Below are 16,057 nucleotides of genomic sequence, written 5' to 3' on the forward strand. Positions count from 1 at the left end.
GAACGTCGGTTTAATTCTAGACATCTCGACCGAGTGAAACAGTCACACACCGATGCTCCTTGTGGTCGATGTTGAACCGAGAAAATCGACTTCAGGCTTGTGTCGTTTTTTCATCTCCAGCCTTAATTTACGAGTTCAAGCCTAACATTGGGATTATGTTTTCGTGAGATCTTTGGAGATTTTTAAATTTCTTCATTTGCCCTTCTCTCTTTTGTGGTGTGTAGGCATTGGTGGTTCAATGGTAGAATTCTCGCCTGCCACGCGGGAGATCCGGGTCCGATTCCCGGCCAATGCATTAGGGTTTTACTAAGGTCATCCTATGGTTTCTCCCTTGAATCATCGACAGGCTATCCCCGAAAACATGCTAAAGGTTTGTGCTAATTGCTGATTCCTCGTGATTTGAGAACGTCGGTTTAATTCTAGACATCTCGACCGAGTGAAACAGTCACACACCGATGCTCCTTGTGGTCGATGTTGAGCCAAGAAAATCGACTTTAGGCTTGTGTCGTTTTTTCATCTCCAGCCTTAATTTACGAGTTCAAGCCTAACATTGGGATTATGTTTTCGTGTGATCTTTGGAGATTTTTAAATTTCTTCGTTTGCCCTTCTCTCTTTTGTGGTGTGTAGGCATTGGTGGTTCAATGGTAGAATTCTCGCCTGCCACGCGGGAGATCCGGGTCCGATTCCCGGCCAATGCATTAGGGTTTTACTATGGTCATCCTATGGTTTCTCCCTTGAATCATCGACAGGCCATCCTGACTTTCAAAAGCCTAAATACTGTGGAAGTCATCGTAGTGGTGCAATAATAACAACACAAGATCGTTAATTCTTAATATAATAATATAATATAACAACGACAAAATAATATAATTCCAACAATTGTTGTTGTTGTTTTATTATATATTTCCCAAAATCATATTATTATCATCATACCGGCAATAAACACTTTCTGTCAGAAGTGGGATTCGAACCCACGCCTCCAGTGGAGACTGCGACCTGAACGCAGCGCCTTAGACCGCTCGGCCATCCTGACTTACAAAAGCCTGAATTCTGTGGAAATCATCGGAGATATTATAAGGTGGTGCAATAATTACAACACAAGATCGTTAATTCTTAATATAATAATATAATATAACAACGACAAAATAATATAATTCCAACAATTGTTGTTGTTGTTATATTATATATTTCCCAAAATCATATTATTATCATCATACCGGCTTTCAAAAGGTAATAAACACTTTCAGTCAGAAGTGGGATTCAAACAATTGTAGGGATTATATTATTTTGTCGTTGTTATATTATATTATTATATTAAGAATTTACGATCTTGTGTTGTAATTATTGCACAACCTTATGATATATATGATGATTTCCACAGTATTTAGGCTTTTGTAAGTCAGGATGGCCGAGCGGTCTAAAGGCGCTGTGTTCAGGTCGCAGTCTCCACTGGAGGCGTGGGTGCGAATCCCACTTCTGACAGAAAGTGTTTATTACCTTTTAAAAGCCGGTATGATGATAATAATATGATGTTGGGAAATATATAATAAAACAACAACAACAATTGTTGGAATTATATTATTTTGTCGTTGTTATATTATATTATTATATTAAGAATTAACGATCTTGTGTTGTTATTATTGCACCACTGTATGATATCTACGATGATTTCCACATAATTTAGGCTTTTGGAAGTCAGGATGGCAGAGCGGTCTAAGTCGTTCAGGTCGCAGTCTCCACTGGAGGCGTGGGTTCGAATCCCACTTCTGACAGAAAGTGTTTATTACCGGTTGAAAGCCGGTATGATGATAATAATATGATGTTGGGAAATATATAATAAAACAACAACAACAATTGTTGGAATTATATTATTTTGCCATCCTGACTTCCAAAAGCCTAAATTCTGTGGAAATCATCGTAGATATCATATGGTGGTGCAATAATTACAACACAAGATCGTAAATTCTTAATATAATAATATAATATAACGACAAAATAATATAAGTTCAATTGTTGTTGTTGTTTTATTATATATTTCCCAACATCATATTATTATCATCATACCGGCTTTCAAAGGGTAATAAACACTTTCTGTCAGAAGTGGGATTCGAACCCATGCCTCCAGTGGAGACTGCAACCTGAAATACTGTGGAAAATCATCGTAGTGGTGCATTGATAACAACACAAGATCGTTAATTCTTAATAATATAATATAATATAACAACGACAAAATAATATAATTCCAACAATTGTTGTTGTATTATATTATATATTTCCCAACATCATATTACTATCATCATACCGGCTTTCAACCGGTAATAAACACTTTCTGTCAGAAGTGGGATTCGAACCCACGCCTCCAGTGGAGACTGCGACCTGAACGACTTAGACCGCTCGGCCATCCTGACTTCCAAAAGCCTAAATTCTGTGGAAATCATCGTAGATATCATACAGTGGTGCAATAATAACAACACAAGATCGTTAATTCTTAATATAATAATATAATATAACAACGACAAAATAATATAATTCCAACAATTGTTGTTGTTGTTTTATTATATAACTCCCAACATCATATTATTATCATCATACCGGCTTTTAAAAGGTAATAAACACTTTGTGTCAGAAGTGGGATTCGAACCCACGCCTCCAGTGGAGACTGCGACCTGAACCTTAGACCGCTCGGCCATCCTGACTTACAAAAGCCTAAATACTGTGGAAATCATCGTAGATATCATAAGGTGGTGCAATAATTACAACACAAGATCGTAAATTCTTAATATAATAATATAATATAATATAACAACGACAAAATAATATAATTCCTACAATTGTTGTTATATTATATTATTTTTTTCCCAACATCATATTACTATCATTATACCGGCTTTCAACCGGTAATAAACACTTTCTGTCAGAAGTTGGGATTCGAACCTACGCCTCCAGTGGAGACTGCGACCTGAACGCAGCGCCTTAGACCGCTCGGCCATCCTGACTTACAAAAGCCTAAATTCTGTGGAAATCATCGTAGATATTATAATGTGGTGCAATAATTACAACACAAGATCGTTAATTCTTAATATAATAATATAATATAACAACGACAAAATAATATAATTCCAACAATTGTTGTTGTTGTTATATTATATTATTTTTTTCCCAACATCATATTACTATCATCATACCGGCTTTCAACCGGTAATAAACACCTTCTGTCAGAAGTGGGATTCGAACCCACGCCTCCAGTGGAGACTGCAACCTGAACGCAGCGCCTTAGACCGCTCGGCCATCCTGACTTACAAAAGCCTAAATTCTGTGGAAATCATCGTAGATATCATACAGTGGTGCAATAATAACAACACAAGATCATTAATTCTTAATATAATAATATAATATAACAACGACAAAATAATATAATTCCAACAATTGTTGTTGTTGTTTTATTATATATTTCCCAACATCATATTATTATCATCATACCGGCTTTCAAAGGGTAATAACCACTTTCTGTCAGAAGTGGGATTCGAACCCACGCCTCCAGTGGAGACTGCGACCTGAAATACTGTGGAAAATCATCGTAGTGGTGCAATAATAACAACACAAGATCGTTAATTCTTAATAATATAATATAATATAACAACGACAAAATAATATAATTCCAACAATTGTTGTTGTATTATATTATTTTTTTCCCAACATCATATTACTATCATCATACCGGCTTTCAACCGGTAATAAACACTTTCTGTCAGAAGTGGGATTCGAACCCACGCCTCCAGTGGAGACTGCTACCTGAACGACTTAGACCGCTCGGCCATCCTGACTTCCAAAAGCCTAAATTCTTCTTAGCCTAAATACTGTGGAAATCATCGTAGATATCATAAGGTGGTGCAATAATTACAACACAAGATCGTAAATTCTTAATATAATAATATAATATAATATAACAACGACAAAATAATATAATTCCTACAATTGTTGTTATATTATATTATTTTTTTCCCAACATCATATTACTATCATTATACCGGCTTTCAACCGGTAATAAACACTTTCTGTCAGAAGTTGGGATTCGAACCTACGCCTCCAGTGGAGACTGCGACCTGAACGCAGCGCCTTAGACCGCTCGGCCATCCTGACTTACAAAAGCCTAAATTCTGTGGAAATCATCGTAGATATTATAATGTGGTGCAATAATTACAACACAAGATCGTTAATTCTTAATATAATAATATAATATAACAACGACAAAATAATATAATTCCAACAATTGTTGTTGTTGTTATATTATATTATTTTTTTCCCAACATCATATTACTATCATCATACCGGCTTTCAACCGGTAATAAACACCTTCTGTCAGAAGTGGGATTCGAACCCACGCCTCCAGTGGAGACTGCAACCTGAACGCAGCGCCTTAGACCGCTCGGCCATCCTGACTTACAAAAGCCTAAATTCTGTGGAAATCATCGTAGATATCATACAGTGGTGCAATAATAACAACACAAGATCATTAATTCTTAATATAATAATATAATATAACAACGACAAAATAATATAATTCCAACAATTGTTGTTGTTGTTTTATTATATATTTCCCAACATCATATTATTATCATCATACCGGCTTTCAAAGGGTAATAACCACTTTCTGTCAGAAGTGGGATTCGAACCCACGCCTCCAGTGGAGACTGCGACCTGAAATACTGTGGAAAATCATCGTAGTGGTGCAATAATAACAACACAAGATCGTTAATTCTTAATAATATAATATAATATAACAACGACAAAATAATATAATTCCAACAATTGTTGTTGTATTATATTATTTTTTTCCCAACATCATATTACTATCATCATACCGGCTTTCAACCGGTAATAAACACTTTCTGTCAGAAGTGGGATTCGAACCCACGCCTCCAGTGGAGACTGCTACCTGAACGACTTAGACCGCTCGGCCATCCTGACTTCCAAAAGCCTAAATTCTTCTTAGCCTAAATACTGTGGAAATCATCGTAGATATCATAAGGTGGTGCAATAATTACAACACAAGATCGTAAATTCTTAATATAATAATATAATATAATATAACAACGACAAAATAATATAATTCCTACAATTGTTGTTATATTATATTATTTTTTTCCCAACATCATATTACTATCATCATACCGGCTTTCAACCGGTAATAAACACTTTCTGTCAGAAGTGGGATTCGAACCCACGCCTCCAGTGGAGACTGCGACCTGAACGCAGCGCCTTAGACCGCTCGGCCATCCTGACTTACAAAAGCCTAAATTCTGTGGAAATCATCGTAGATATTATAATGTGGTGCAATAATTACAACACAAGATCGTTAATTCTTAATATAATAATATAATATAACAACGACAAAATAATATAATTACAACAATTGTTGTTGTTATATTATATTATTTTTTTCCCAACATCATATTACTATCATCATAACGGCTTTCAACCGGTAATAAACACCTTCTGTCAGAAGTGGGATTCGAACCCACGCCTCCAGTGGAAACTGCAACCTGAACGCAGCGCCTTAGACCGCTCGGCCATCCTGACTTACAAAAGCCTAAATTCTGTGGAAATCATCGTAGATATCATACAGTGGTGCAATAATAACAACACAAGATCATTAATTCTTAATATAATAATATAATATAACAACGACAAAATAATATAATTCCAACAATTGTTGTTGTTGTTTTATTATATATTTCCCAACATCATATTATTATCCTCCTATGAATCCTCCTATGAATCGCCACCTTAACGTGGTGGAGGAGTTTGAGTGGCTCAGTGATCCTGGGAGCTATGTTGTCCGGGGCGTCAGCCCCTGGTAGGGTCTCCCAAGGCAAACAGGTCTCGGGGGAGAGCCCAGACTAAGAGCGGTTCAACAAACCCTGATGATAAGCAGCCCACGGATTGTAGCCACCTTGCCCGGACAAGGGAAACCGTGGCACCCTCCCGGAGCCAGACCCAGGAGGGGAGCTCGTCGGCGAGCGTCTGGTGGCCGGGCTTTCGCCCATGGGGCCCGGTCGGGCTCAGCCCGAAAGAACAACATGGAGCAGCTGTCACCCTGTGGACCCACCACCCGCAGGGAGAATTATCGGGGTCGGGTGCTATGTAGACCGGGCGGCGGGCCAGGCGGGAGACCTGGGCGGGCCGATCGCCGGCAGCATAGACTAGCTCTAGGGACGTGGAACGTCACCTCACTAGCGGGGAAAGAGCCGGAGCTGGTGCAGGAGGTGGAGGGGTACCAGCTAGATATAGTTGGGCTCACCTCCACGCACAGCATGGGCTCTGGAACCAAGCTCCTGGAGAAGGGTTGGACTTTGTCCTTTTCTGGAGTTGCCCAGGGTGAGAGGCGCCGGGCGGGAGTGGGGATACTCACGAGCCCCCGGCTGAGCGCCGCTGTGTTGGAGTTTTCCCCGGGGAACGAGAGGGTCGCCTCCCTGCGCCTACGGGTTGCGGGGAGTAAGGCTCTGACTGTTGTTTGTGCTTATGCACCGAACAGCATTTCGGAGTATCCGGCCTTCTTGGAGTCGGTGGGAGGGGTCCTGGAAAGGGCGCCGCCTGCCGACTCCATAGTTCTCCTGGGAGACTTCAACGCTCACGTGGGCAATGACAGAGAAACCTGGCGGGGCGTGATTGGGAGGAACGGCTTGCCCGATCTGAACCCGAATGGTGTTTTGTTGTTGGACTTCTGTGCTAGCCACAGTTTGTCCATAACAAACACCATGTTCGAACATAAGGTGGCTCATAAGTGTACCTGGTACCAGAACACCTTAGGCCGGAGATCAATGATCGACTTTGTAATCGTATCATCTGATCTGCGGCCGTATGTCTTGGACACTCGGGTGAAGAGAGGAGCAGAGCTGTCAACTGATCACCACCTGGTGGTGAGTTGGATCAGATGGCGGGGGACTCGGCTAGAGAGACCTGGCAAGCCCAAACGTGTAGTGAGGGTGAACTGGGAACGTCTGGCAGAGAATCCTGTCCGGGAGGTCTTCAACTCCCACCTCCGGAAGAACTTCTCACAAATCCCGAGGGAGGCTGGGGACATGGAATCCGAGTGGACAGTCGCGGAGGCTAAAACTCGGGCATGGGAGGAGTTCGGGGAGGCCATGGAGAAGGACTTTCGGTTGGCCTCAAGGAAGTTCTGGCAAACCATCCGACGGCTCAGGAAGGGAAAGCAGGGTCTACCCCAGGCTGTTCTCAGCAGGGGGGGGGAACTGCTGACCCGGACTGGGGACATCGTCGGGCGGTGGAAAGAGCACTTTGAGGAACTCCTAAACCCGGCCAACATGTCCCCCGGAGAGGGGGCAGCGCCGGAAGACTTTGGGGTGGATTCACCCATATCCCTGGCAGAGGTCGCTAAGGTAGTCAAAAAGCTCCTTGGTGGCAAGGCGCCAGGGGTGGATGAGATCCGCCTTGAGATGCTGAAAGCGCTGGACATTGTTGGGCTGTCTTGGTTGACACGCCTTTTCAGTGTCGCATGGGGGTCGGGAACAGTGCCCATGGACTGGCAGACCGGGGTGGTGGTTCCCATCTTCAAGAAGGGGGACCGGAGAGTGTGCTCCAACTATCGTGGTATCACACTGCTCAGCCTCCCGGGAAAAGCTTATGCCAGGGTGCTGGAGAGGAGGCTCCGACCGCTTGTCGAACCTCAGATTCAGGACGAACAGTGCGGATTCCGTCCCGGTCGTGGAACAGTGGACCAGCTCTTTACCCTCGCAAGATTACTGGAGGGGTCCTGGGAGTTTGCCCAACCAGTTTACATGTGCTTTGTAGACCTGGAGAAGGCTTTCGACCGGGTCCCTCGGGGGTTTTTGTGGGGGGTGCTGCGGGAGTATGGGGTGCCGGACCCGTTGGCACGGGCCATCCGGTCTCTGTATGCCTGCAGTAGGAGCTGTGTTCGTCTCCTCGGTAGTAAGTCAGACACGTTCCCGGTGGGTGTTGGCCTCCGCCAGGGCTGCCCTTTATCACCGGTCCTCTTCGTGACCTTCATGGACAGGATATCTAGGCGCAGCCAGGGGGCGGAGAGGATCCGGTTCGGGAGTCTCGGGATCGCCTCTCTGCTGTTTGCGGATGATGTGGTCCTGTTTGCCTCCTCGGACCGTGACCTCCAGCATTCACTGGGGCGTTTTGCAGCCGAGTGCGAAGCGGCAGGGATGAGAGTTAGCACCTCCAAATCTGAGGCCATGGTGCTCTGCCGGAAACCGGCGGATTGCTCCCTCCAGGTGGGGGCAAACTGCCTACCCCAAGCGAAGGAGTTCAAGTATCTCGGGGTCTTGTTCACGAGTGAGGGTAAGGTGGAGCGGGAGATCGATAGGCGGATCGGTGCGGCTGCAGCAGTAAAACAGGCGCTGTACCGGTCCGTCTTAGTGAAGAGGGAGCTGAGCCGGAAGGCAAAGCTCTCCATTTACTGGTCGGTCTACGTTCCAACCCTCACCTATGGTCACGAACTCTGGGTCGTGACCGAAAGAACGAGATCTCGGATACAAGCGGCCGAAATGAGCTTCCTCCGTAGGGTGGCCGGGCTCAGCCTTAGAGATAGGGTAAGGAGCTCGGACATCAGGGGGGAGCTTGGAGTCGAGTCGCTGCTCCTTCGTGTCGAAAGGAGTCAGCTGAGGTGGTTCGGGCATCTAGTTAGGATGCCTCCTGGACGCCTCCCATTAGAGGTTTTCCGGGCACGTCCAACTGGTAGGAGGCCCCGGGGAAGACCGAGGACACGCTGGAGGGATTATATCTCCCGGCTGGCCTTGGAACGCCTCGGGATCCCCCAGAATGAGCTGGAAAGTGCTGCGGGTGAGAGGGAAGCCTGGGTCGGCCTGCTGAACCTGCTGCCACCGCGACCCGACCCCGGATAAGCGGGTGATAATGGATGGATGGATGGATATTATTATCATCATACCGGCTTTCAAAGGGTAATAACCACTTTCTGTCAGAAGTGGGATTCGAACCCACGCCTCCAGTGGAGACTGCGACCTGAAATACTGTGGAAAATCATCGTAGTGGTGCAATAATAACAACACAAGATCGTTAATTCTTAATAATATAATATAATATGACAACGACAAAATAATATAATTCCAACAATTGTTGTATTATATTATTTTTTTCCCAACATCATATTACTATCATCATACCGGCTTTCAACCGGTAATAAACACTTTCTGTCAGAAGTGGGATTCGAACCCACGCCTCCAGTGGAGACTGCGACCTGAACCTTAGACCGCTCGGCCATCCTGACTTACAAAAGCCTAAATTCTGTGGAAATCATCGTGGATATCATATGGTGGTGCAATAATTACAACACAAGATCGTAAATTCTTAATATAATAATATAATATAATATAACGACAAAATAATATAATTCCTACAATTGTTGTTATATTATATTATTTTTTTCCCAACATCATATTATTATCATCATACCGGCTTTCAACCGGTAATAAACACTTTCTGTCAGAAATGGGATTCGAACCCACGCCTCCAGTGGAGACTGCGACCTGAACGCAGCGCCTTAGACCGCTCGGCCATCCTGACTTCCAAGAGCCTAAATTCTGTGGAAATCATCGTAGATATCATACAGTGGTGCAATAATAACAACACAAGATCGTAAATTATTAATATAATAATATAATATAATATAACAACGACAAAATAATATAATTCCAACAATTGTTGTTGTTGTTATATTATATTATTTTTTTCCCAACATCATATTACTATCATCATACCGGCTTTCAACCGGTAATAAACACTTTCTGTCAGAAGTGGGATTCGAACCCACGCCTCCAGTGGAGACTGCGACCTGAACGCAGCGCCTTAGACCGCTCGGCCATCCTGACTTCCAAGAGCCTAAATTCTGTGGAAATCATCGTAGATATCATACAGTGGTGCAATAATAACAACACAAGATCGTAAATTATTAATATAATAATATAATATAATATAACAACGACAAAATAATATAATTCCAACAATTGTTGTTGTTGTTATATTATATTATTTTTTTCCCAACATCATATTACTATCATCATACCGGCTTTCAACCGGTAATAAACACCTTCTGTCAGAAGTGGGATTCGAACCCACGCCTCCAGTGGAGACTGCGACCTGAACGCAGCGCCTTAGACCGCTCGGCCATCCTGACTTCCAAGAGCCTAAATTCTGTGGAAATCATCGTAGATATCATACAGTGGTGCAATAATAACAACACAAGATCGTAAATTATTAATATAATAATATAATATAATATAACAACGACAAAATAATATAATTCCAACAATTATTGTTGTTGTTATATTATATTATTTTTTTTCCAACATCATATTACTATCATCATACCGGCTTTCAACCGGTAATAAACACCTTCTGTCAGAAGTGGGATTCGAACCCACGCCTCCAGTGGAGACTGCAACCTGAACGCAGCGCCTTAGACCGCTCGGCCATCCTGACTTCCAAGAGCCTAAATTCTGTGGAAATCATCGTAGATATCATACAGTGGTGCAATAATAACAACACAAGATCGTAAATTATTAATATAATAATATAATATAATATAACAACGACAAAATAATATAATTCCAACAATTGTTGTTGTTGTTATATTATATTATTTTTTTCCCCCGGATAAGCGGGTGATAATGGATGGATGGATGGATATTATTATCATCATACCGGCTTTCAAAGGGTAATAACCACTTTCTGTCAGAAGTGGGATTCGAACCCACGCCTCCAGTGGAGACTGCGACCTGAAATACTGTGGAAAATCATCGTAGTGGTGCAATAATAACAACACAAGATCGTTAATTCTTAATAATATAATATAATATGACAACGACAAAATAATATAATTCCAACAATTGTTGTTGAATTATATTATTTTTTTCCCAACATCATATTACTATCATCATACCGGCTTTCAACCGGTAATAAACACTTTCTGTCAGAAGTGGGATTCGAACCCACGCCTCCAGTGGAGACTGCGACCTGAACCTTAGACTGCTCGGCCATCCTGACTTACAAAAGCCTAAATTCTGTGGAAATCATCGTGGATATCATATGGTGGTGCAATAATTACAACACAAGATCGTAAATTCTTAATATAATAATATAATATAATATAACGACAAAATAATATAATTCCTACAATTGTTGTTATATTATATTATTTTTTTCCCAACATCATATTATTATCATCATACCGGCTTTCAACCGGTAATAAACACTTTCTGTCAGAAGTGGGATTCGAACCCACGCCTCCAGTGGAGACTGCGACCTGAACGCAGCGCCTTGGACGCTCGGCCATCCTAACTTACAAAAGCCTTAATACTGTGGAAATCATCGTAGATATCATAAGGTGGTGCAATAATTACAACACAAGATCGTAAATTCTTAATATAATAATATAATATAATATAACAACGACAAAATAATATAATTACTACAATTGTTATTATATTTTATTATTTTTTTCCCAACATCATATTACTATCATCATACCGGCTTTCAACCGGTAATAAACACTTTCTGTCAGAAGTGGGATTCGAACCCACGCCTCCAGTGGAGACTGCGACCTGAACCTTAGACTGCTCGGCCATCCTGACTTACAAAAGCCTAAATTCTGTGGAAATCATCGTAGATATCATATGGTGGTGCAATAATTACAACACAAGATCGTAAATTATTAATATAATAATATAATATAATATAACAACGACAAAATAATATAATTCCAACAATTGTTGTTGTTGTTATATTATATTATTTTTTTCCCAACATCATATTACTATCATCATACCGGCTTTCAACCGGTAATAAACACTTTCTGTCAGAAGTGGGATTCGAACCCACGCCTCCAGTGGAGACTGCGACCTGAACGCAGCGCCTTAGACCGCTCGGCCATCCTGACTTCCAAGAGCCTAAATTCTGTGGAAATCATCGTAGATATCATACAGTGGTGCAATAATAACAACACAAGATCGTAAATTATTAATATAATAATATAATATAATATAACAACGACAAAATAATATAATTCCAACAATTGTTGTTGTTGTTATATTATATTATTTTTTTCCCAACATCATATTACTATCATCATACCGGCTTTCAACCGGTAATAAACACCTTCTGTCAGAAGTGGGATTCGAACCCACGCCTCCAGTGGAGACTGCGACCTGAACGCAGCGCCTTAGACTGCTCGGCCATCCTGACTTTCAAAAGCCTAAATACTGTGGAAATCATCGTAGTGGTGCAATAATAACAACACAAGATCGTTAATTCTTAATATAATAATATAATATAATATAACGACAAAATAATATAATTCCAACAATTGTTGTTGTTGTTATATTATATTATTTTTTTCCCAACATCATATTACTATGATCATACCGGCTTTCAACCGGTAATAAACACTTTCTGTCAGAAGTGGGATTCGAACCCACGCCTCCAGTGGAGACTGCGACCTGAACGCAGCGCCTTAGACTGCTCAGCCATCCTGACTTTCAAAAGCCTAAATACTGTGGAAATCATCGTAGATATCATATGGTGGTGCAATAATTACAACGACAAAATAATATAATTCCAACAATTGTTGTTGTTGTTTTATTATAATAATAAATTATTATGTAATAAACACTTTCTGACAGAAGTGGGATTCGAAGCCACGCCTCCAGTGGAGACTGCGACCTGAACGCAGCGCCTTAGACTGCTCGGCCATCCTGACTTTCAAAAGCCTAAATACTGTGGAAATCATCGTAGTGGTGCAATAATAACAACACAAGATCGTTAATTCTTAATATAATAATATAATATAACGACAAAATAATATAATTCCAACAATTGTTGTTGTTGTTTTATTATATATTTCCCAACATCATATTATTATCATCATACCGGCTTTTAAAAGGTAATAAACACTTTCTGTCAGAAGTGGGATTCGAACCCACGCCTCCAGTGGAGACTGCGACCTGAACCTTAGACCGCTCGGCCATCCTGACTTACAAAAGCCTAAATACTGTGGAAATCATCGTAGATATCATAAGGTGGTGCAATAATTACAACACAAGATCGTAAATTCTTAATATAATAATATAATATAATATAACGACAAAATAATATAATTCCAACAATTGTTGTTGTTATATTATATTATTTTTTCCCAACATCATATTACTATCATCATACCGGCTTTCAACCGGTAATAAACACCTTCTGTCAGAAGTGGGATTCGAACCCACGCCTCCAGTGGAGACTGCAACCTGAACGCAGCGCCTTAGACCGCTCGGCCATCCTGACTTACAAAAGCCTAAATTCTGTGGAAATCATCGTAGATATCATATGGTGGTGCAATAATTACAACGACAAAATAATATAATTCCAAAAATTGTTGTTGTTGTTTTATTATAATAATAAATTATTATGTAATAAACACTTTCTGTCAGAAGTGGGATTCGAACCCACGCCTCCAGTGGAGACTGCGACCTGAACGCAGCGCCTTAGACCGCTCGGCCATCCTGACTTACAAAAGCCTAAATTCTGTGGAAATCATCGTAGATATCATATGGTGGTGCAATATTTACAACGACAAAATAATATAATTCCAAAAATTGTTGTTGTTGTTTTATTATAATAATAAATTATTATGTAATAAACACTTTCTGTCAGAAGTGGGATTCGAACCCACGCCTCCAGTGGAGACTGCGACCTGAACGCAGCTCCTTAGACCGCTCGGCCATCCTGACTTACAAAAGCCTAAATACTGTGGAAATCATCGTAGATATCATAAGGTGGTGCAATAATTACAACACAAGATCGTAAATTCTTAATATAATAATATAATATAATATAACAACGACAAAATAATATAATTCCAACAATTGTTGTTGTTATATTATATTATTTTTTTCCCAACATCGTATTACTATCATCATACCGGCTTTCAACCGGTAATAAACATTTTCAGTCAGAAGTGGGATTCGAACCCACGCCTCCAGTGTAGACTGCGACCTGAACGCAGCGCCTTAGACCGCTCGGCCATCCTGACTTACAAAAGCCTAAATACTGTGGAAATCATCGTAGATATCATAAGGTGGTGCAATAATAACAACACAAGATCATTAACTCTTAATATAATAATATAATATAACAACGACAAAATAATATAATTCCAACAATTGTTGTTGTTGTTTTATTATATATTTCCCAACATCATATTATTATCATCATACCGGCTTTCAAAGGGTAATAACCACTTTCTGTCAGAAGTGGGATTCGAACCCACGCCTCCAGTGGAGACTGCGACCTGAAATACTGTGTAAAATCATCGTAGTGGTGCAATAATAACAACACAAGATCGTTAATTCTTAATAATATAATATAATATGACAACGACAAAATAATATAATTCCAACAATTGTTGTTGTATTATATTATTTTTTTCCCAACATCATATTACTATCATCATACCGGCTTTCAACCGGTAATAAACACTTTCTGTCAGAAGTGGGATTCGAACCCACGCCTCCAGTGGAGACTGCGACCTGAACCTTAGACTGCTCGGCCATCCTGACTTACAAAAGCCTAAATTCTGTGGAAATCATCGTGGATATCATATGGTGGTGCAATAATTACAACACAAGATCGTAAATTCTTAATATAATAATATAATATAATATAACGACAAAATAATATAATTCCTACAATTGTTGTTATATTATATTATTTTTTCCCAACATCATATTATTATCATCATACCGGCTTTCAACCGGTAATAAACACTTTCTGTCAGAAGTGGGATTCGAACCCACGCCTCCAGTGGAGACTGCGACCTGAACGCAGCGCCTTAGACCGCTCGGCCATCCTGACTTACAAAAGCCTTAATACTGTGGAAATCATCGTAGATATCATAAGGTGGTGCAATAATTACAACACAAGATCGTAAATTCTTAATATAATAATATAATATAATATAACAACGACAAAATAATATAATTACTACAATTGTTATTATATTTTATTATTTTTTTCCCAACATCATATTACTATCATCATACCGGCTTTCAACCGGTAATAAACACTTTCTGTCAGAAGTGGGATTCGAACCCACGCCTCCAGTGGAGACTGCGACCTGAACGCAGCGCCTTAGACCGCTCGGCCATCCTGACTTCCAAGAGCCTAAATTCTGTGGAAATCATCGTAGATATCATACAGTGGTGCAATAATAACAACACAAGATCGTAAATTATTAATATAATAATATAATATAATATAACAACGACAAAATAATATAATTCCAACAATTGTTGTTGTTGTTATATTATATTATTTTTTTCCCAACATCATATTACTATCATCATACCGGCTTTCAACCGGTAATAAACACCTTCTGTCAGAAGTGGGATTCGAACCCACGCCTCCAGTGGAGACTGCGACCTGAACGCAGCGCCTTAGACTGCTCGGCCATCCTGACTTTCAAAAGCCTAAATACTGTGGAAATCATCGTAGTGGTGCAATAATAACAACACAAGATCGTAAATTATTAATATAATAATATAATATAATATAACAACGACAAAATAATATAATTCCAACAATTGTTGTTGTTGTTATATTATATTATTTTTTTCCCAACATCATATTACTATCATCATACCGGCTTTCAACCGGTAATAAACACCTTCTGTCAGAAGTGGGATTCGAACCCACGCCTCCAGTGGAGACTGCGACCTGAACGCAGCGCCTTAGACTGCTCGGCCATCCTGACTTTCAAAAGCCTAAATACTGTGGAAATCATCGTAGTGGTGCAATAATAACAACACAAGATCGTTAATTCTTAATATAATAATATAATATAATATAACGACAAAATAATATAATTCCAACAATTGTTGTTGTTGTTATATTATATTATTTTTTTCCCAACATCATATTACTATGATCATACCGGCTTTCAACCGGTAATAAACACTTTCTGTCAGAAGTGGGATTCGAACCCACGCCTCCAGTGGAGACTGCGACCTGA

The 16,057-nt window shown here is 40.3% G+C and overlaps 10 non-coding genes across 10 annotated transcripts; 2 read left to right on the forward strand and 8 right to left on the reverse strand.

Annotated features, from left to right (window-relative positions):
• The first annotated feature begins 224 nt into the window (after nt 1-224).
• Nucleotides 225-295, forward strand: trnag-gcc. The gene has a single exon. It is a non-coding gene; the product is annotated as a tRNA-Gly (tRNA).
• A 332-nt stretch (nt 296-627) lies between these two features.
• On the forward strand, nt 628-698 carry trnag-gcc. Its single transcript has one exon. It is a non-coding gene; the product is annotated as a tRNA-Gly (tRNA).
• A 252-nt stretch (nt 699-950) lies between these two features.
• On the reverse strand, nt 951-1,033 carry trnal-cag. Its single transcript has one exon. It is a non-coding gene; the product is annotated as a tRNA-Leu (tRNA).
• Nucleotides 1,034-5,200: 4,167 nt separating this feature from the next.
• trnal-cag lies at nt 5,201-5,283 on the reverse strand. Its single transcript has one exon. It is a non-coding gene; the product is annotated as a tRNA-Leu (tRNA).
• A 4,509-nt stretch (nt 5,284-9,792) lies between these two features.
• On the reverse strand, nt 9,793-9,875 carry trnal-cag. The gene has a single exon. It is a non-coding gene; the product is annotated as a tRNA-Leu (tRNA).
• A 222-nt stretch (nt 9,876-10,097) lies between these two features.
• trnal-cag lies at nt 10,098-10,180 on the reverse strand. The gene has a single exon. It is a non-coding gene; the product is annotated as a tRNA-Leu (tRNA).
• Nucleotides 10,181-11,858: 1,678 nt separating this feature from the next.
• Nucleotides 11,859-11,941, reverse strand: trnal-cag. The gene has a single exon. It is a non-coding gene; the product is annotated as a tRNA-Leu (tRNA).
• Nucleotides 11,942-13,472: 1,531 nt separating this feature from the next.
• On the reverse strand, nt 13,473-13,555 carry trnal-cag. The gene has a single exon. It is a non-coding gene; the product is annotated as a tRNA-Leu (tRNA).
• A 1,263-nt stretch (nt 13,556-14,818) lies between these two features.
• On the reverse strand, nt 14,819-14,901 carry trnal-cag. The gene has a single exon. It is a non-coding gene; the product is annotated as a tRNA-Leu (tRNA).
• Nucleotides 14,902-15,117: 216 nt separating this feature from the next.
• Nucleotides 15,118-15,200, reverse strand: trnal-cag. The gene has a single exon. It is a non-coding gene; the product is annotated as a tRNA-Leu (tRNA).
• Nucleotides 15,201-16,057: the final 857 nt, after the last annotated feature.

The sequence above is a fragment of the Cyclopterus lumpus genome, chromosome 22 (assembly GCF_009769545.1).
Source record: "Cyclopterus lumpus isolate fCycLum1 chromosome 22, fCycLum1.pri, whole genome shotgun sequence".
Classification (NCBI taxonomy): Eukaryota; Metazoa; Chordata; class Actinopteri; order Perciformes; family Cyclopteridae; genus Cyclopterus; species Cyclopterus lumpus.